At 36.7% G+C, this 15,002-nt stretch overlaps 1 long non-coding RNA gene across 1 annotated transcript; it reads right to left on the reverse strand.

The window, feature by feature from the left end:
• Nucleotides 1–5,199: 5,199 nt before the first annotated feature.
• On the reverse strand, nt 5,200–6,547 carry LOC110870950. Its single transcript, XR_002553369.2, has 3 exons — nt 6,400–6,547; nt 5,802–5,855; nt 5,200–5,433 (listed from the first exon to the last, which is right to left on the reverse strand). It is a non-coding gene; the product is annotated as an uncharacterized LOC110870950 (long non-coding RNA).
• Nucleotides 6,548–15,002: the final 8,455 nt, after the last annotated feature.

A 15,002-nucleotide genomic window follows, 5' to 3' on the forward strand; every position in this document is an offset into this window, starting at 1 on the left:
TAATTATTATTTATTCTGTTTTTAGCAATGGATGCTTAGTGTTACCTACTTGATAGATGAAACGTGTGGCCTGTAGAGGGCTACTTGCGGGTGTCTTAAGTCACCTGCTATATTATAGTGCTCTACGGGGCAGTCGTAGTGGTAATTTTGTGACTCCCCATAGAAATTGTATTATTGTTTTTCACCAGCAGGCTGGTCGACCAGCTACAATGGCGTTTGGTGCGGTTAAGGGAACTTCAGAGGCGTATTAAACAATTTCTAATTGTCCAGGCTCCAAAAGGTATTGTCTATTATTACTCTATTTACAGAAACATACACACATTTGAATATCTAAAGTTAAGTATACAAATGGAAGTAGTTCTCATACAGATGTACACACACAGATTATACACACACATGTATATATGTAATTCTTTCTGATAGCATATGTTGTTTCAGGGTTACGAATGGTGGTATTTCACATCTTGTGAATAACTGCAAGCATATTGTTGATTTGAACCATGGTAATTCTTTGTTTTTTATTCAATCACAGGTTTATTATGTACTTTTTTTTCTTATAATTATGTTACATTAATTTTGAGAGGGGGGGGGGCTGTCACTGATGCGGGTGCCATCGCTATAGGCCAAGGTTGCACTTCTCTTGAATTTTCTTAGGTAAATTAAAACATTCCCCTACATATTTTTGAGCAACATCCTGTTGGTTTTAAAAAAGAATCCAATATTTTGATGGTATTTACAAGTGATAATATTAAACAATATACCTACTGACAAGAGTTGTTTCAACAGGGAGAAAAGAGTTGTTTGAACAGTGGAACAGGAGCCAACAGTGAACAACAGGCATCAGGACCATGCCTCCGAAAGGACATCTGCTTTTTGCTTTGAAACCATACACAATAATAGTCAACATCTACTTTTGTCATTGGAACTCTACATTTGACTATCTTAACATTATATATAGTCTACAACACTACACACTTTCATACACTCCATCCAACTTTCTACAAACACTACACTCCCACCTTCAGTGTGCTTGCGGATGCATAGAAAGAACAACGATTAATAAAGCTCAAGGTCAAACAATTCCGAATGTTGGTATTTATCTACCGGATTCTGTATTTTCACATGGACAACTTTATGTCGCGTTATCAAGAGGGATTTCAAGACAAAGTACGAAGGTGTTGGTACATCTCACCAAAGAATTCAAACAACGCGGAGTTTACACATCAAATGTTGTCTACCAGGAAGTGTTGCGTGATTAATTAATCGCATCCGTATCAAAAAGAAGGTAAGTTAGTAGATTTTGTGCCTTATTTGCTTCCAGAAATTACCTTTTAATTACTATTTTCAATCACCTGTAAGCGTCTAACATTTTTTTATGTGTTGAAATCTGGTATAGTAGAGGAGAAGATACAAGAAAGTCATAAGCGAACGGATGTATTGGTAAAACATGAAGAAATACAAGAGACTCCCCACATTTTGTTTTTATTGTTTTGTCCAGCTACTTGACTGTTTTGAACTCTTCTTGTTTTTAATTACATCTACTTCCTTGTTTTGTACTCTTCTTGTAGAAGATCACCAAAGAATCGATAAACTAACAGAAAAACTAGTGCCATCATATCACGAATAAGAAAACTAACTTAAGTACTATACAATATATCACGAGACGACGGATAAACTAACGGTAAACAATTATACTATTGTAAATTGCCACTCCCGCCGCATCGCGCGGGTAAGTGACTAGTATATATATATATATATATATTGTAATTCATGAAAATATAGATAGCATTTGTTTTGTGGACATTTGGAATTGGAATTCGCGCAAGAACTGAAGTTTGATTTGCAATTTTAGTGTGTTTGTTTCATATAAGGCTATCCCTTTATTTATTTTAATTTATCTTTGACTAAGGAAAAAGGAAATGATTTCTTGAAAATGAAAAGGAGGACCATGGTTGCCATGGTTTAATCCATGCAAACCATGGTGGATCATGCAAGGGGGTGGTGTAGCCTTCCATTCATGTTCCTACATGGCAAAGCATGTCCTAACCATGACCCCCACATCCTTTAGCTTAACAGAATGAAATCTTGATGAAATTAGAATGTGGATTCTATTTCTTATGTTATTTTTCAATTCCAATTCTATCAAGATTTCATTTCATTCCATAAAACGAACGTTAAGGCTATAAGATGTGGTCATGACCCTCATAACCACCATGACCCTCCACGTCAGTACCATGTCACCCGCCTTTAATCCATAAACCAAAACCACTATCCTAAGAGTGTAGTCATGACCCAAACCACCATCCCCTTATTTATTTTAATTTATCATTGTCTAAAGAAAAAAGAAATGATTACTTGAAAAATGGAAAGGAGGACCATGGTTGTCATGGATTAATCCATGCTAACCATGGTGGATTAGGTAAGGGGGGTGATATAGCCTTCCATTCATGTTCCTACGTGGCAAATCATGTCCCGACCATAACCCCACACCCTTTAGCCTAACATATTTTTAAATTACATCATTATAAAAGTCTTATAACAACCTTCTACATAAAACCACTATAAGTATATTTTTATGTTTATATATATTTTTTAAAACTATAAGTAAAACTGGTATTTGTTGAATTAAAAAAAATATTTATTAAAGTAGTATTTATAAATTTATGTAAATGATATCAACAATCAGGAAGAAGTAAATATAATTGTTATTCAGTTCACATCTATTGTGATTTTTAAACATTATTATATAGGTAATACGCAAATAAATATTTTATCAATAGACCATACACACACACATATATATATATATATATATATATATATATATATATATATATATATATATATATATATATATATATATATATATATATATATATATATATAAAAGGTGGATCGAAGAATAAAACGAAAACCCACTTGAATTAGAAAAAAAAAAACCCTAGAAAACCCTATGTAACATTTTTATAAAAAAATGTAAAAACTTATGACTAGTTTTTGTTTAAATGTTCAAAATGTGCATGTTACATTTTTTTAGACATATATAATAAGTAACGTGAATTTTTTAACATTTAAAAAAAACTACTCGACGCTTTTTTTTTACAAAAATATTCTAAAATATTTGTGTTACATTCCCTGTTTTTTATATAAATAAAAATATTACATATGTTTTTATAAAGGCTTTTTGAGTTTTTTTTTTAACTTAAATGGTTTTTCTTCCTATATATAGTAAGAGAGAGAGATAGAAAAAAAAGATAAGTGAGTGAGAGAACCCACAGTATAAAGAATAAAAAGCATACCAAGGAAGGAAGACTCTTGAACCAAAAAAAGGAAAACTAATATCCAAGAAAGGTGAAAAGTTAGGGAGATACCTTTTTGCATATTGAAGCAAAACAACAAAGTGTGTCTCTTACTCAACTTTATTTTTGGCCTTTATTCTCATGATTGATTACTTAAAAGTGAGAGAGTAAAATGATTTATTTCATAAATGAAGATCTACCGATTTTTCTTAAGTCATATATTTAAACTAGCTTTTACATAAAATAGATCCGTTCAATTTTTTATTTACTTTAGTGATCAATTAATCAGTTAAAAGTCTTTTAAAATACGTTAATAAACGTAACCATTACAAATCAAGGAACTTTTAGTGACGGTCAGATTAATCGCTTATCCGTTGCAAGGTGATGATACGAACCACGGTTATGCGGCAAGAAGTTTCCGAGACCACCAGGCGTGAGTAAAGACATCACCCACAGATCATCAAATGTAAATTCCCTGATTGAACACAGATAGAATACCGATGGATAATTGGATATTAACAAAGATCATCAATGGCTTATTGGTGAAGAATCAACACCATAAGTTTCATTTTTTGGTTTCCTTTTCTTTGTAGGTAGTCACTAACACATTGGATTGACGGACAATAATAAAAATAAGTTTTCTAGTAGCGAACATCTTAAATTGCATTATTAGAAGTTTAAATAATTATAGTTGTAACATTTTTTAAATAACTTTTAACAAGTTATGTACTTTAAAATTAAACAAATAAATAAAACAGAAGCTTAACCTAACCCATCAATTAACCTTTTTAAATATATTTACAACCCTTATGAGTCCACCAATTTTTCGATCTCTGTCACATACTCACATGCAGGTCATTTTGATAACAAGTTATTGGAGAAATGGAAGTCCTTTAGCCATTATATAGAATAGAACCTCTAAGTTATGGGCTTGGGGAACTTATAAATTTATATTTACGTGAAGACTATAAAGAGGTATGTTGTTTATTATAATTAGTACTGACATAACAAAGTAAGGTATGTGTGAAACTATATTATACAATCTTTGAATTAGCTATATAATTTTCTCTACTATTTGAAAAGGTGATTTTTTTTTGAACGGCAAATTTTCTCTAATTTATGTCGTTTGTGGGATTTGAACTCAAGACCTACCCCTCCCAAGGTGTTTAAAGGTTTTGCCTTTGCTAATGGACTACCAATGTAAACCTATTTTTCAAAAAAAAAAAAAAAAAGAACTAAAGTAATGATATAAATTCATTGGCCGACCCAATAATTTTTTTCTAGGAGTGCGAAAAACTTTTAAGGATTGTAAACCCATAGCTATATAATAACTTTTTTTTGGTTCGTAGCGTGTTGGATTGGGTCGGGTTAGATGAATCAACCCAACCCTAACTTGTTTTTAAAAGACGTCAACATGAACATCACCTATTTTTTTTTAAACAGGTCATGTTAGCCGACCCAAACTTGTTTTATTGTGTCATGGTAGGGTCGTGTCAAGAATTGCAGCGCATAGTAAATATATTCATTCTCAAGTAGGTAAGGGTTCTAGTCTCATTGTGAACTGTGGTTTAGATATAAGTAGTCCATTGCTTAATGGCATCATAAATAAGTAAACCTGCAAATGTGTGAATATTTTAACAAAATGTATGTCTGGATAAAATTTTAAAATTCGAAAACTGAATGGGTGAGAGTTCTTATGAGACCGATCTTTCATCACTTTGGTTAAAGTAATGGTTATCTCATGATTGTATTGTAACGCCCAAAACTTTTTTCGTTTAAATTTAAACGACATACTATATCTAACGAAATTTGGGCATGACCCGTTTGTAAAACGAGCGGCCCCTTGTTTTTCACCTTCAAAATATCATTTAAAATACGCTACGTTTCAAAAGACATAATATACCACATCAAAACGAACCTTGTTTCACATACGGAACCATCAAGTTAAAGTACTTACAACCGACTAAGTTTTCAAAAAGGCAAACAAGATAGGACTTAAGTTTTTAACTACTAGACATAAACTAAAGAGACAAAATATATTGACATTGTCTTCTTTACAAAAGTTGCGGAACGCATGACGGGCTTGAAGTGTGTTCGAACCGGGCGAAGCTTGATAGCTAAACTTGAGATTTACCTACATCGCCACAACAAAATAAACTTCATTAGAACTAAAATTCTTTCTTTTAACTCAAGATTTCAACTCACGGATTTATAGTTGTTATGACATCCGCAAACTTGTAAATTACTAAATACCTTAATATCATCATTCTTGCACATAAGTTTGTTCCAAATGGAACATCATACCATTCATTTCATTCTTACATCCTATTCTTTTAACTCGTTCATAAAAGGGTCTACACACATTCTTTCTCTTGCATTTTAATTCGTCGTATTCGACCCATAAAGGGTCCTACACATGGTAATCGTTATGATTAACTCAAATACAACATCATATAGTAAAACGATAACATAATAAAACCATGAGTTGTACAAGTAGCGTACCTCGATCTTGATTCCCTTGTAGCTTCGCTTGACTTGAACTTTCTTCCTTAACACCTATACATAACCATTCATACTTTAATTTAGGTCTTATACCCGTTTACACACACCAATTGATAAGACATCATACAATCTACACTTACTTCAAAAACACATTCAATTCACATAAAGTTTATAACTAACAAGGCTAACATCTTCATTAAAGCATTTCATCAAACACTTGGCGTGCATAACATCAACGAAGCATAAGGTACAAGTGTTCAAAGCATAATTCTACTAGTTCATTCTTAGATTATCAAGATCAACCAAAATTTCCCACAACCATCATTCCAAATCAGTTTTTAACTATCATTAATTCTTCAATAACAATTCTCATACTAACCATTACAATAATTTTGCACATAATTTCATTCTTGTTCTTCATTATCTTCCTAATTCAAGTGGGTTTATGCTTCACACCATCCGATTAACTAAAATCAAACAAATTCCTTGTACTATTGTGAAATCCTAACTCACAACTACACAATTATTCACATCACTACTACAAGATTGGGTTGAAACCCACTTTCTACAAATCATCAAAACAGAATTTTCGACTTACCAATCGTTGAACAAGCTTTGATTATTCGAGTTTAGGGTTCATGCATCCATTAGAGCTCTTAATTTCCTTCTAATTTTGAGAATCTTATGAAGTTAGGGTTTCTCTTGGCCCTCCTTTGGCTCTGGTCGATCCACAGAACACACACAAGGTGTGTGTTTTGTGTTTTACTTATTAAATTAAAACTTCCTTTCCTTTTTACAAGTTTACCCCCTCTAGTTAGTATTGTTGTTTATTTGTCACATAAGTTTCCTTCTAATTGAGTTACTAACATATGTATTTAACTAGGTTAAATATAACATGACTAGACATTTTAGGTAACAAAATAAATTGCAAATTTTTGGGGTGTTACATGTATGAATCCGTAAACTTACCCACTAACCATTTCTTATCCTTAACTTTTAAAATTTGAAAAAAAGATGCTTCATATCTGGTCCTTATATCTTTATAATATTTTTTTAAGGATTGCAGGCCCCTATTCATTTGTATTGTGTTTCGAGGGCTAATCCACAAACAAAAAGAGTTTCAAACAACGTGTTAATTTCTCTTTTCAATCTTGGTTCTAGTTCACATAATCAATAAATCATTACTAACCAACTTACACAATATTACAATTTCAGTTATTAAACTCTAGTTTTCAATCTAAATTCTAATAACATAAAAACAAAGCTTTAAACAATTATTAAATCTAATTCTACTGACGTAAACAAAGAAAGTTTCAAACTATAACATTAACTAATTCTAAATATCATATTCTCCCTAATCAATAAATAAATAAATAAAATAACAACGGGTGAAATAAATCATACCTTGGTTGAAAGGGGGGCGATCACCATTAGAATTATGGTCGGACGCGGGACGTGGTTGGGCAGTATGAAACACCGAGGAGTGGGCTATGGGCCGAATTGGGATTTGGGCGAGAAGTTAAAAGCCGTAGTATTTTTTATTAAGTTTAAAATAATGGGTAATTGGGTTGGGTTAATGGGCTTGGACAATGGAAATGAGGTAATTTGTAAATGGATTGGCATTTTGTAAATTGTAATGGGCTTCTTAAATCTTAACTATAATTTACATAAATTAATTAGTGTTATATTATTATATTTTTTTTTATAAATTGTAATATAACTTTTTCTTAAGGGTCGGTTTCAAAGGTTTAAGGGGTTTTTATTTCTATACATCTTGTTATACATAATACGTAAATACTTGTGATACGTTCATATATGTGCATACTTGATACAATTATATGCAAATCCATACTTGTTTATACATGTAAAAAATTCATTTATACATTCACGTATTCATACATTACACTTATGCATTGCACTTACATGTTTAAAATGCTTAAAACAGTCAGACCGCGCAAAATCGACGAACTTGAATTTTCGTGCAAAAGAGAATAACCCTTTCGTGCGAAAGGCTCCTCTTTCGCACGAGAGGCACCCTGCCGCCCGAAATTCCTTTCGCTCTAAATCAATTCCAACATATAAATACGAACCCACAACTTTATTACTCACCTTCCACAACTCCAAAATTCTCTATCTCTTACTAAACTCGAACATTTCAGCTGAGCTACTTCCAGAATCGTCCCAAGTGAGTTCAAAGCTCACTAACACTTTAATTCTTCTTATTTTCCTTCTACTTTTCTAAACTTTTATATATTTCTGTGATCTTAACACTTGGTTTCTCAGATTTGCCTTGGAAATCTGATAACGACTCTCATTATGTTGAGAACCAAGCTAAAAGGATTGGAGCTTATCTTTCAAACTTTATAAAATAAACATTCTGATTTCGAACTTGGCAGAATCATTGACTCACCAAGCTCACAAGCTAAGTTCATAGCTGTGGGTTAGTGTTAGGGTCAATTCCAACCAAGAAGGTGAACAGTTCAAACAAAACCGAACTGTTTTCGCCTCGAAACAGAGCCTCTCGTACGAAAGGTAGTCCAGTCACACGAAAGGATACCCCTTTCACGTGACAGGGACATCCTCTCGTACGAAAGGTGATGTTTCACCTTGTTCCGACATTTTCTAAGTGATGAATGTTAATCAGATCTTCATTTCTCAATATGAACGATTCTGAGGAAACGGTGTGTGAACCGTGGAAGCCTTGGCTTCCAGTCTAGTTCCACCACCTCACTTGAACTTGTAAAACGAACACCCAAACAATCTCCTAGACCTAGAATAAGTTAACCCCATCCAGCCGACACACCCGGGATGTTCTTGTTTGGTTGTTTGGTTATTTACTTCCTGTCCTTTACATTCTATATTCACGAACTAACCGGTTAGTTAACTTAGTTAACTAACTTGTGCTTTGGTGAACTCTAACGAGGTTATTACTTCCAAGCATGACTTCTATGAACATTCTGGACTATTACTATACTATATACTATAGCCTGTAATATTACTAAACTCACAAACATAGCCAATTAATGGTTAAAACGTTCGAAACAAAGTTCGATTCACACCAAACAGGTCCTTGTCGCACGAAAGGTAACCCCTTTCGCGCGAAAGGTTTACTGTCGTGCGAACTGTCCATTCGCCCGAACAATTTGTGTTGTTTCGGTTTCCGTTTATTCTCTTTCCACGTTCCTCGTTACTAATTTTGACAGGCAAATCAGGACCCGTGAAATCATAGAAACTCAGTGTCTTAACGAGTGCTTAGACATAATATATTTTGTGCTTAAGGTATACTTTCATACTATATACTAAGTACTTTACTTCCAAATCCAAATCCTCCATTTAATCTCCACCAACTCGTACCTTCGCTTACCCCTGTAGGGTAACCTTGGTGTTCCAGCTCTCGTCAACGACTCAACTCTCGCGGGATTAACTAAAGAATAATTAGCAAAACCGTGAGTATACTCGAACGCCCTTTTTACTTTTCACACTTTGGGTGCAATATGTTTACTATTAAAACTACACAGTTACACTTTGTCACACCCCAACCAATGGCGGAAACATCGGGATGAGACGAAGTGTGAAGATTGCTAGAGACATCATAACGCTATTTGTGACAATATTTAATAAACCGATTTCATTTCATAAAGTAATTGTCAACATTACAAGAAATTCAAATACAACACGTTCAAAAGAAGTACATAACAACATAAGCAAAATTGATACAACATATTAAACCTAAACGTCTATATGTGTATCTAGTCAACAACGCTACTTCTTTTCATAGCATCGTCATCATCAACCTGTAACATGTTTTAAAATAAAGTTCAATACAAAAGCAAAGGCGAGTATACAAGTTTGGTACGTACATAACAAAAGATAAGTTTCGAACAATTCCTCATAGCAAGCATGTGATTCAAGATAAACAATAATATTGGCATGTGTCTAACATATCAAACCAATAATGAAACGCAATATGCTCATGACACAACCACAAGTCTACGGGCGGGTCGTTAATCCTATAGCGCTACATATGTCATGGTTTGGCTCATACGAAGTTAATGATAAGTTTAACACATAATGTCCTCAACCCAAGTTTAAAGTGTCAAGCAATCACGTATACAAGCATGTTATAGGAATGTTCATGTGTTTAAGCAAAATGTTCAGGTGTAAGTTTTGATAAGTAAACATGTTACACCCCAAAAGTGGTAAAAGTAAAAGAGGGGATACGAATATACTCACGGTTTTGCAAGTCTTGAACTCGAGAATCTAAGAGTAAGTTGGTTATTGAATTAGCTAGTTGGAGCACCTTGTCCTTCTACACAAAGGAACAAAGTGTATGAGTTTGGGAAATTCGGAAGACTTTTAAGGATTCGGAATTAAAAATGATATGAAAGTATTATATAAAATAATCATCCTTAATGCGCAACACTTGTATGACACTTGTATGAGCTGCTATCCCGCTAGACCCCCTTACGGACCGTAAGGGGTGTCTTGCGGTCCGTAAAGCCCAGCCAGAAGCACAAATTTTTTTATTTTGCGTTTTATTGTGTTGCAACATATCCCAATGTCATTTAGGATGGGTTTTGTGACTTATTTAAGGTTCCTAAGCATATGTAACATGTTCTAAAAGTTGCATAAGTGTATGAATGTGCATGTTTAAGTATAGAATTTGTATGCAAGCATAGTATGAAGCATGTATGTCACGTATTTATGAATCCAACGTACGTTTGTAAGCATCACGAGTAAGTATCAAATTGTTTCACCATCAAATGTATAATTATGCATGAAGTATGTATAACAAGTATTTAAAGAATGCAAGTTTTCATTCATGATTCAAGTCTCAAGTTTACAACGATTACAAAGAAAGAACGATTACAAGAGTACAAGGTTTCCAAAAATGGAAGTACAAAGAAGACTTGCTATAAATGGAAAGTACAAATAAGCAGGACGTTACAGTCTCCCCTCCTTTAGGGAATTTCGAGTTCCCAAGTAAATTCAGCGCCACGTTTTCCTTCCCATCGAACCTTGACAATAGGAATTCGACTGCGCCTTAATTGCTTGGTTCCTCGGTCCATGATTTCGACCGGTTTTTCCACGAAGTGAAGCGTTTTGTTGACTTGCAAGTCTTCGAGAGGAACGTGAAGTCCTTCGTCAGCTAGACACTTCTTCAAGTTGGATACGTGGAAGACAGGGTGTACATTGTTGAGTTCTTTAGGCAGGTCCAGTCTATACGCAACCTTGCCAATCCTTTCGAGAATTTTGAAAGGACCAACGTAGCGAGGTGCGAGTTTCCCTTTCTTGCCAAATCGAACCACGCCTTTCCAAGGGGATACCTTGAGAAGCACGAAGTCACCTGTCTCGAATTCCAAAGGTTTGCGACGCTTGTCAGCGTAACTCTTTTGTCGGTTCCTGGCCTTCAATAAGTTGTCTCGAACCTGTAAAATCTTGTCCGTCGTCTGTTGTATAAGCTCGGGACCAGTGATTTGAGCTTCACCAATCTCGTGCCAACAAATAGGCGAACGACACTTGCGACCGTACAATGCTTCAAAAGGTGCCATTTGAATACTCGCGTGATAACTGTTATTGTACGAGAATTCGACCAAAGGCAAGTGTGTATCCCAGTTGCCACCAAAATATATTACGCATGAACGAAGCATATCCTCCAAGGTTTGGATAGTACGCTCGGTTTGACCATCTGTTTGTGGATGGAAGGCAGTGCTAAGGTTAAGTTCAGTACCCATAGCAGATTGAAAAGTTTGCCAAAGGCGAGACGTAAAACGAGTATCACGATCGGAAATGATGTCAATGGGAATACCATGACGACAGATTATCTCCTTAGTGTGGACTTTAGCCAATTTCTCGACTTTGAAATCTTCACGAATGGGTATGAAGTGAGCTGATTTGGTCAATCGATCAACGATCACCCAAATACTGTCATGACCAGCAGTAGTGCATGGAAGCTTAGTGATGAAATCCATGGCAATGCTATCCCATTTCCAGATAGGAATTCTTGGTTGTTCGAGTAAGCCAGAGGGACGTTGATGTTCAGCTTTCACCTTGGAACATGTGAGACATTTCGAGACGAAAGTGGCTATATCCTTCTTCATTCCAGACCACCAATAGGATGTACGCATATCATGGTACATCTTGTCGGCACCAGGGTGAATAGAATACTTCGTATTATGGGCCTTCTTCATTAGGAACTTGCGAAGATTATCACGATTAGGAATCCAGATACGATCGAGATAGTATAAAATACCATCAGATTTGGACACGAGACTTTCTTCAGCACCACATTGCATCTCGTTGTAGAGGTTACCCTCATTAACAGATGTATATTGAGCGTTACGTATGCGATTCTGAAGATCATGGACGAGTTGGAAACAATGGATACTTTTGACGTGAGTTTTTACGACTAAGAGCGTCGGCTACTACATTCGCTTTACCTGGATGGTATTTGATTTTGCAGTCGTAGTCGTTTAATAGTTCCACCCAACGACGTTGACGCTTGTTCAGTTCCTTTTGGTCAAAGATATGTTGAAGGCTCCTATGGTCGGTGAAGACCACACACTTAGTACCATAAAGATAGTGTCGCCAAATCTTCAACGCAAAAACAACTTCGCCAAGTTCAAGGTCGTGAGTAGTATAGTTTTTCTCATGTATTTTGAGTTGCCTTGACGCATAAGCGATAACCTTCTCTCGTCACATAAGCACACAACCACGGCCAAGGCGGGAAGCATCGCAATATACGATGAAGTCGTCGTTTCCATCAGGAAGTGTGAGGATAGGAGCATTGCATAGCATGTCCTTGAGCGTTTGAAAAGACTCCTCTTGCTCGGAATCCCAAACAAAAGGTTTCTCTTTTTGAGTCAAGGAGGTCAAAGGAACGGCGATTTTCGAAAATTCGGAGATAAAGCGACGATAGTAACCAGCAAGACCAAGAAACGAACGAATTTCGGACGGAGATTTAGGTGTGATCCAATTCTTCACAGCTTCAATTTTAGCGGGGTCAACGTGAATACCAAGTTCGTTGACAGTATGACCAAGGAATTGAACCTCTTTTAACCAAAATTCACACTTGGAGAATTTGGCGTATAGACGTTCAGCACGAAGAAGTTCAAGGATAAGACGCAAGTGTCGCTTATGCTCTTCTTGTGTCTTGGAATAGATGAGAATATCGTCGATGAAAACGATCACAAAACTGTCCAAGTACGCTTTGCACACGCGGTTCATCAAATCCATGAATACAACAGGCGCATTTGTCAAACCACAGGGCATGACCACGAACTCGTAATGACCATAACGTGTACGGAAGGCGGTTTTAGGCACATCTTCTTCGAGAACTCGAAGTTGATGATACCCAGAACGAAGATCGATCTTTGAAAAGCAGGTCGCGCCTTGCAATTGATCGAAGAGGTCATCGATGCGAGGAAGAGGGTATCGGTTCTTGATAGTAAGCTTATTGAGCTCACGATAGTCAATACACATACGGAAAGACCCATCTTACTTTTTGGCAAACAAAACGGGAGCGCCCCAAGGAGAAGTACTAGGGCGTATAAAGCCTTTATCAAGAGACTTTTGGAGTTAACTCGAGAGCTCTTGCATCTCAGAGGGTGCTAAACGATAAGGAGACTTAGCGACAGGCGTAGCGCCAGGCACTAAATCGATGCGAAAATCGACAGAACGAGCAGGAGGCGGACCAGGAAGATCGTCAGGAAATACATCGAGAAAATCACGTACGACGGGAACGTCACTTATGCTTGGGCTTTTGACCTTCTTTTCCACAATGTGGGCGAGAAAGGCGAAAGTACCCTTGCGTAAGCATTTGTTCGCTTGGATACACGACATAAGCTTGAGACCTTGAGAAGGTTTCTCACCATACACGTGTAGGGAATCACCGTTTGTAAGGGGAAGGAGGATGAACTTTTCAGAACAAACAACTTCAGCACAAACTCGCCTAAGCCAGTCCATACCTACTATGACGTCGAAACTACCCATTTGCATGGGTATGAGGTTAATCGAGAACGTATGATCATTGAGGATCAAAGAACAATTGGAAAGAACGGAATCGACAGTGACGGCTTTACCATTAGCGACTTCGACAGTGAAAGATTTTGGCAACTTAGAGCGTTTACACTTAAGCAAGGATTCGAATTCTAATGACACAAAACTCTTATCGACGCCAATATCAAATAGACAAGAAGCATAAACATGGTTCACAAGGAACGTACCAGTAATGACATCATTCACGTTTTGAGCCTGAGCAGCAGTGATGACAAAAGCTCGACCCCTAGCAGGTTGTTGGGCCTGTGCTGCTGTTGTTGTGGCTGTGGTTGTGGTTGCTGCTGTTGCAGCTGGTGTCGTTGAGGGCAGACGTTGGCCATATAGTTGGTATCACCACACGTGAAACATGCTCGCACAGGAGCGACTTGATTTGGAGCTAATAGGGCTTGGTTTTGATAGGCCTGAGGCGAGATGCGGCAGTATTGAGAAGTATGCCCATATCGGCCACACTTGGCGCACTTTCGACACTGAACATTTGGAGGGTGATGGTACTGACATTGACCACACTTAGGTTGCGTTCCAGTATAATCCCTGAGTGGAGTTTCATCGTTGGCAATAGCAGGCATGGCTTCTAGGGGTTGTGGGTTTGGCGAAGTGACAACCGCGCAATTTTGGCTTGAAGCCTTCCGCTTCTTGCCTCGGTTTTCTTAGATGGTTCGTTAGTGGGTTCAACGGTGGCTTGATGGGCGGTTTTCAATGGGGTTTTCGAGGTATTTTTATGCATGACATGGTTACTGTTCAAACGAGCAGCTAAACGATAGGTTTCCTCGATAGTGGTTGGGCTAGCAGCTTCCATGAGGTTCATGAATGAATCAGGGCAACAGTGGATGTATTTGTTGATGGCTTTTTCAGGAGTATCAACTTAGCTAGGACACAGGATGCTAAGTTGTTTGAAACGAAGGGTTAAACCATCATTGTCGTCACCCACTTGCTTTAGGTACCAAAACTCACTCTCTAACTTCCTTATCTCATGCGGCAGGCAAAACTCCTTTTTCATGATTCTTTTCAATTCGGTCCATGGCAACGCGTGAGCGGCGTCCTCCCCCATTATACCTCGTTCAGAGGTACACCAATCAAGAGCCCTTGATCGGAATACCCCTGTGGCATTTTGGGTGCGAAGGTCGTCAGGACAATCACTTTGAC

The sequence above is a fragment of the Helianthus annuus genome, chromosome 8 (genome assembly GCF_002127325.2).
Source record: "Helianthus annuus cultivar XRQ/B chromosome 8, HanXRQr2.0-SUNRISE, whole genome shotgun sequence".
Taxonomy (NCBI): Eukaryota; Viridiplantae; Streptophyta; class Magnoliopsida; order Asterales; family Asteraceae; genus Helianthus; species Helianthus annuus.